Source organism: Littorina saxatilis, linkage group LG17 (assembly GCF_037325665.1).
Source record: "Littorina saxatilis isolate snail1 linkage group LG17, US_GU_Lsax_2.0, whole genome shotgun sequence".
Taxonomy (NCBI): Eukaryota; Metazoa; Mollusca; class Gastropoda; order Littorinimorpha; family Littorinidae; genus Littorina; species Littorina saxatilis.
In genome coordinates this window covers 12,621,057-12,629,281 of record NC_090261.1, presented here as the reverse complement: position 1 = coordinate 12,629,281, position 8,225 = coordinate 12,621,057, and the positions used below count along the sequence as shown (strand labels likewise).

Sequence of the window (8,225 nt, the reverse complement as noted above, 5' to 3'; positions counted from 1 at the left end):
AAGTGGTCTCCCAACTACTACAGTGGAACACTCCTTTCAAAATCATTTTAAGATTTTGTGTTTACACTAGAAAATAAAAAATATATGCAGATTTTCTGTTCGTAACCTCTGTAAATATTTACCCCCATCTTAAAAGACTTCCTTCTTTTGAAGACCTGATTTTCTCAGAGTTTTGAGATCTTAAAAGGAACCCCCCCGCGCGCGGGTTAGGGGGAGATATTGGTTGGGACGAGAAAGAATTTACCCGATGCTCCCCAGCATGTCGTAAGAGGCGACTAACAAATTCTGTTTCTCCTTTTACCCTTGTTAAGTGTTTCTTGTATAGAATATAGTCAATGTTTGTACAGATTTTGGTAATACATTGTACTACGTTGCAAGCCCCTGGAGCAAATTTTTGATTAATGCTTTTGTGAACAAGAAACAATTGACAAGTGGCTCTATCCTCCCCCCCTTTCCCCGTCGCGATATAACCTTGAACGGTTGAAAACGACGTTAAACACCAAATAAAGACAGAAAAGATCTTAAAAGGAGGGTTCCACTGCAATATTGTCTGACAGACTGGTGTCGAGGAAGGTGAAGAAACTTTTTCTTCATTTCCCTCCGTGGGTGCTGAAAACATTGCGCTTTCGTGAGTGAAGGTTATAGTCTATTTGCAGTGCAGTGGACCGCCTTTGGCTAGAAAGTGACAGACTCGGTCCGACAAGCATGTTTTCTTCTTGGAAAATCTCTCCATTGTGTATAAATTGTCCACGTTTGAAATAAACTTTGGGTAATTATCAGAAGAAATAAAGCTTTGAATTGAAGAACGATGTCTTTTGTTGGTGTTTACAGATCCCGTGTTATCAGTCATCTTGTTCACGGAAATGACTTTAAAGTCACTACTTTTTGTAACCTGCAAGAACACTTGACGCTGATTTAACGCGGGTCATCTTACATCTATATAGTTGCTCTCTCAGAAACTGTATCAATTTTTCACCCCCGTGTCATTGTCGTGACACCTAAAAGTTCTCGGCTGTTCTACTGGAAATGCAGGTGGCCGATGACGCCTCAACAAATGCATTATGGTGGTAAAACTAGGTTTGATTGTGTAACAGTATTTTTATTTTTATTTTATTTTATCGTTCGGCGTTCTTCACTCATGTAATCATGTAGTCAGTCTGCTAAGGACCGTTTTGGTTACTTTTTGGCGTCACGTTAGCAAACACATTTTTCTGATAGATTTTAACACCACAACCCTAAATCTAAAGTCGTGGGGCAAACCACCAAACCACCGGTGAGAAAAACGTTTGTTTGTTTGTATGTTTTCCTTCTTTTGGCGCTACTATTCTCGTTTAGAGGGTTGGGTTCATAAAACGGACATACAGATTAAACCGCTGACAGAAATTCTATAACTGTAAATCATTCGAAAGGGAAGGCATTCGTGTACATATTTGTGCCACTTAAAATGACGTCATTATCTGTTTGTGCCTGTAGTTTTGACGTTATTCAGTATGCTAAAAAAAATCATAATGAGACAAGTAATCGGCTTTGGTTTTCAGTGTAAAACATTTGAACAGTTCCAAGAAATAAAACATACACATGTTAAATTTAAAAGGATAAGTAAGGCAAATTAAAAAGAGCATCTTAATATCATTTGCAGGTTTAAACCTTTTGGTTGTGAGTAGTTTCAACGCCGTATATTCGGCTATACTGATAGCGCGCTGACGTCAGGTGTAAGCAAAGCGTTGTCGCCAACTTCACGGAAATTGTCCCCCATTCAAAACAAAATGTGTCTCTTTGAAACCACGTACAGCTTATATTCATGGTTGTGGGAATGAGTAAGGTTTGAATTTAGTCCATGTTTGTTTTTCAACGAGAATTATACACGTTAGCAAACATGCGAACCGATTTGCTGTAGATCTGTCCTCACTCAAGCATGTTCGCCCACTTTCATCCAATCCTACACGCCTCTTCTATATATATATATATATATATATATATACTAGTGTCTGTCTGTCTGTCTGTCTGTCTGTCTGTCTGTCTGTTTGCGATGCACGGCCAAAGTTCTCGGTGGATCTTTTTCAAATTTGGACACCGTATTCAGCTACATCCCGGACACAACCTCATCGATGAGATAATTCAACACTTGCTCTCAGCGCGCAGCGCTGTGCGCGCTGAACCGATTTTTTAGTTTTTGTTTTTTTGTTGTCGGGATCCACTACCAGTAACTCTTCCTTATCTTCTCCAGTGTTTTCAGCCGCGATTATCTCCCTTCCTCCGTGTGGCGTCAATCCATATTCCCGTTACTACGTTACTATTTTTAGAAGGTCACTGCACGTTACTATTTTTAGAACGTCTCCAGTGTTTTGCGCGTTTATCTCCTTTCCTTCGTGCGCCGGCAAAGCCGGCGTACACCCGGCAAAGCCGGGTCCCTGGTATTCGGCTCTACTTCTTCCCGGCGAAGCGGGTAATCATCTAGTTGTCGATAAATGGACTGACAAGCCAAACTATTATGTTCATTGATGCGTCCTGCGTTAAAATGTCAACACTCAAAACGGTCTGTATTGTACAACCATTCAAAAGTAAATGAAGCAATCACATTTGTGTGGTAGCGCACCGCCGCAACGTCTGGATCGGAATAAAGCTAGCGAATAAAACTTATGGACAGCTTATAAAACAAACATTGTTACAACACAAGATAATTCTTTTACCGTCGAGAAAAAGTCAGTACAATTCAAACCTGTGAAAGTAGGGAGTCTGGCTGTAGATCGTTTGGGTCGCGGAATTAAGGCTTTTGCATTTTTGAACATACACGCACGCACGCACGCACGCATCCACGCACACACACACATACACACACACACACACACACATACTCATACCCTCACACACACGTACGCACGCAGACACACACATATACACATACACAAAAATAAACACACAAACATAAGATAAACTGACAGACATACACACAGTGAGACAAAAACCGACACAGACACACACACATGCACGCACGCACTTACGCACGCAAACAAAGACGTAGAGATGCTTACAGAGATACACTTACGCCAAAAACAAACAACACGCACACAAACACACAGACAGACAGATGTTATTCTTGGTAGATAAATGCATTTTCTTTTTACTGCTTTTCTCTTCAAGTACAGATACCTCGCAGAGAGAGAGAGAGAGAGAGAGAGAGAGAGAGAGAGAGAGAGAGAGAGAGAGAGAGAGAGAGAGAGAGAGAGAGAGAGAGAGAGAGAAAAACAGACAGACAGACAGACAGAGACAGAGAGACAGACTACTGAGACAGAGATAGAGACAGACACAGAGACAGACAGAGAGAGAGAAAGAGACAGAGAGAGACAGACTGATTGACAGACAGAGGGAAAGACAGACAGACAGACAGACAGACAGACAGAGACGTATGTGTAATTAATTTGGTGAAACCACACGTTACGCTCACCCTTGCGTGTGTAACCATGTACAAAGTTACCATCTCTTTATATGTGTTTATTTGCATTGTAATCATAGGGGAGGGGGGGGGGGGAGGGGGGTGTAATATAAATGTATGTAACGCACAATACAGACTAGAATTTGAATTTGTATTTGAAGACTGGCATAGCAGTGTGACACGTGGTTTGTACGTTATTACCTTATTACAAACAAAAGAAGAGAACGGCACTGACACAACCGGAAATAAAATTTATTAATGAAATGCTATCATCAGTTTATTAATTAATGCGTTGTAAAACATCCTAAAACTGTCGTATGACCACGACATCGTTTAGCATTTAGGTCCAAATGGTGCCAATGTGTTCACAATGCACTAATCAAAGACAACAGTTATACACTTTACGTACATGTAACTCTCCAAAAGACATTTCTGCCACTTGAAACAAATGACTTTCGAAGGAAGTTTAACTCAAATATATGAATATTATGTATGAATTTCAATATCTACTTGCACTTTTTGAAGACAAAGCTTTTTCTGAGATAAGGTGTGTACCTCCTAAATTTAAAAATCCTCCGGTAGAAAAACCGGAAGTATCGTGTACTAAGCATATGCATATGTTTTAAAAGTTAATTGTGCTAATGTAGAACATCCTGTCTATGTATATGTATAGGTTTTGAATACTTTAGGGGAAAAGCATAGCCAATATTCATTCATCTTCAACTAACACCCGTAATCTCAGGGCCCATTTTGTCAGTGGGGGTAGGGTTTCAATCAGTCAAAAATCACTTTCATTCAATATTTTCTGCCATTTTAAAAACGTACACGTAATAGTCCGTGATCTCAGTGGTCCAAATAGGAGAACTGTTGTAATTCTTTTTAGCCGCATAACATGCAGATTTCACCACTTTGATGCCATCCACTGATAGGAAGTGTTAAATATATGCTATTGTTTTAGCATGCGTCTGTGTGTGTGTGTGTGTGTGTGTGTGTGTGTGTGTGTGTGTGTTTCTTTCTCTCACGTACGCACGTAAAGCGCGCGCCCACACACACACACACACATACACACACGCACACACACATACACATACACACACGCACACACACACACACGCACACACACACACACACACACACACACACACACACACACACACACACACACACACACACACAGGGAGCTAGAAGTCTCAAAACAAGTTCATTCGCTGTATTCACCCTCGGTCGGTTTTAGTTGTGAAATTTAGTGTGAATGCTGCCAAAAGTAAAACAAGTCGCGTTTGGCGAAAATACAACATTTAGTCAAGTAGCTGTCGAACTCACAGAATGAAACTGAACGCAATGCAACGCAGCAAGACCGTATACTCGTAGCATCGTCAGTCCACCGCTCATGGCAAAGGCAGTGAAATTGACAAGAAGAGCGGGGTAGTAGTTGCGCTGAGAAGGATAGCACGCTTTTCTGTACCTCTCTTCGTTTTAACTTTCTGAGCGTGTTTTCAATCCAAACATATCATATCTATATGTTTTTGGAATCAGGAACCGACAAGGAATAAGATGAATAAGATGTTTTTAAATTGATTTCGAAAATTTAATTTTGATAATAATTTTTATATATTTAATTTTCAGAGCTTGTTTTTAATCCAAATATAACATATTTATATGTTTTTGGAATCAGCAAATGATGGAGAATAAGATGAACGTAAATTTGGATAGTTTTATAAAAAAAATTTTTTTTTTACAATTTTCAGATTTTTAATGACCAAAGTCATTAATTCAATTTTAAGCCACCAAGCTGAAATGCAATACCGAAGTCCGGGCTTCGTCGAACATTACTTGACCAAAATTTCAACCAATTTGGTTAAAAAATGAGGGCGTCACTGACAGTGCTGCCTCAACTTTCACGAAAAGTCGGATATGACGTCATCAAAGACATTTATCAAAAAAATGAAAAAAACCGTATGGGGATATCATACCCAGAAACTCTCATGTCAAATTTCATAAAGATCGGTCCAGTAGTTTGGTCTGAATCGCTCTACACGCACGCACGCACACACACACACACACACACACACACACACACACACACACACACGCACACACACACACGCACATACACCACGACCCTCGTTTCGATTCCCCCTCGATGTTAAAATATTTAGTCAAAACTTGACTAAATATAAAAAGAGAAAAAGCCTAACGGTTTTGAGGTTTGAGTTTCTGCAACTGTTTATACATGTGCAAGTTATCGAGAGAGCGTGAATACAGCGAGTGAAATTGTTTTGAAAAGTAAATGATCATGCTGAATGTTCAAGAATACAGAAAGTTTATTCATGTCACGATTCTTTACGCATTCGCTCCCCCCGCAACCTTGTTATTATGATTACATGTCGCGTCCCACTGCCCGACCAGCACAGCCATAACACAGCGAGGGATGAAAGGCGTTTAATTATTGGGTTGTGCCGGGTTTCATGTACTTCTCTCCAACAACTGTTTTCAAAGGAAAGGGACCAGATGTTGTCATTCTCCCTTTTGTATGGCGTTCCACATCTTGCATATAGTCAGGTTTGGTGTAGGGCTTTACAGGGATTGTTTGGTTCAGATTCTTCCAAAAGCACCATATTTGGCCCAGAGGTCACCCATGCCATACTGTTTCAATTTTTGCCGACCGCCAAGACGGGCGCCCCATGGGGCCGCCATATTGGCAAAATCCAATATGACCGCCGTCTGGGTTACATATTGATCACAGGTAACATGTGTGACATGAACATACACCGTTTTTCTCTTCAAGTCATTTGACCACAACGTGCAACATTCATGCAACAGAAATGTTTGTGTCAAAATTTGGTGCGCATTTGCTTCAGTGTATGTAGAATAATAGTATATGAATTTTAAACAAATTGCTTTAAGATTTACTGTGTAAAAAATTATTAAATGAAAAATCAGGACACCCCAGGTCCCCATTTAGAATAATTCCAAAATTGGAATTTGGTAACAGAAACTTGGCCCTATGTGCATACGGTAATGACACTCACGCGTTGACAGTCGCAAACTGAAAACTCTCGAGCGAAGCTTGCCTTCTTTTGGAAATCGCTCGTTTGCTTCTGCGGCTGCCATTGTCTGGAATTCTCTCCCTTCCTCCGTTCGCCATTCTGCTTCTAAGGACTCTTTCCGCAGTTCCCTTAAAACGCACCTTTTTCGCGAATCCTTGTAAATTGTCCTTGCCATCTTTATAGACTGTTAGAGGTGAAGTTAGATTTGTTGTTTGAATGTATCTTTTTGTATAGTTGCTTCAGCTTTGATTGAGCTATAGGGTTGTGTATGAAATTTGCATTTAGTCTTTCTTTTTCTTGCTGAGTGTATGTACAGTCTAGAGATGAGACGGACATGGTGTGAGCTTGTCCAGGGGGGTATATGAACATCTCAGTGGCAGGGGGGATGGAAGCACTTGTTAATGAGTGGGAGTGTGTATGCGCGTGGTGTGCACGAGGATGTATGCACGTGAGTGATATTTGTAAATGTGTATTATTATAATATCATCTTTGTATTTATATTATTGAAATTGAAATTGTTATATCTCGATGTACAGCGCTAAGAGCATAGTTAAATTTGTGAAGCAGCGCTATATAAGCTATCTTTATTATTATTATTATTACTCCCATAATAGGAAGATAGTATCTTAGTGGTGGTCAAGGGTTGCGTAAGTTGCGCAACTGGGTCGGAGATTACGGCCTTCCATCCGCGAGACCATTAACCCAGGCCGTAAAACTAGGCGGAATGATCTAAGGGTATGCATGTTGTACATGTAGTAAGCTTATTTGACAGTAATCCTCTTCTGGCCCGGGCGGTATTTTTGCGACATGCAGCTTACGGCTAAATTTACGTTAACCATGAGTGACTTACAGTGTGTACTACGTACATAGTAGACTCAGTAAGACCGTTTTATATGTGTGTAGATCTGCTCTTTGGCTACAGACAGGACCCTAATCTTTTGCTACGACCGTCTGTTCCATATTGCCAAGCTACACACCAAATGTGAGCTCAATCGACCCATAAACACCAGAAATATAAGTGAGGACAAAAGAACAACAAAAATCTCCCACAAAAAAAACAATCAACAAATAACCAACCAAACAAACAAACAAAGAAACAACAAATGAGTCCGCCCCGTGATCGGGAGGTCGTGGGTTCGAACCCCGGCCGGGTCATAGGCCTACCTAAGACTTTAAAATTGGCAATCTAGTGGCTGCTCCGCCTGGCGTCTGGCATTATGGGGTTAGTGCTAGGACTGGTTGGTCCGGTGTCAGAATAATGTGACTGGGTGAGACATGAAGCCTGTGCTGCGACTTCTGTCTTGTGTGTGGCGCACGTTAAATGTCAAAGCAGCACCGCCGCCCTGATATGGCCCTTCGTGGTCGGCTGGGCGTTAAACAAACAAACAAAAAATAAACAAACAACAAATTAAACAAAAACACAAAGAAACAAAGAAACAAACAGAGACACAGACAGACAGACAGACAGACAGACAGACAGACAGACAGACTGACAGACAGACAAGTAGTCAGACTGACAGACAGACAAGTAGACAGACTGACAGACAGACAGACCGACAGACAGACAGAGTGATGAAACCTGTAATAATAGTAACTTTTCTTTTGTGGATGGATGAATGTGTGTGGAGAAGCATTGCTTTGGTCGGTCCCTGGGGAGCACACCGCCTTCTGTTACATCTTTATTAATCTTGCCGCCTCGGTCGACAAACTTGGATATAACAGAAGACGATATTACCAGCTAT

The 8,225-nt window shown here is 40.8% G+C and overlaps 1 protein-coding gene across 2 annotated transcripts in view; it reads left to right on the top strand.

Moving 5' to 3' along the window:
• The window catches only part of LOC138952853 (uncharacterized), a 10,287-nt gene extending 9,478 nt beyond the window's left edge, over positions 1–809 (top strand). For both annotated transcript variants that reach the window (XM_070324587.1, XM_070324588.1), the window contains exon 6: positions 1–809. This exon is cut by the window's left edge and continues 687 nt beyond it. The gene's annotated coding sequence lies outside the window, so the exon portion shown is untranslated.
• Positions 810–8,225: the final 7,416 nt, after the last annotated feature.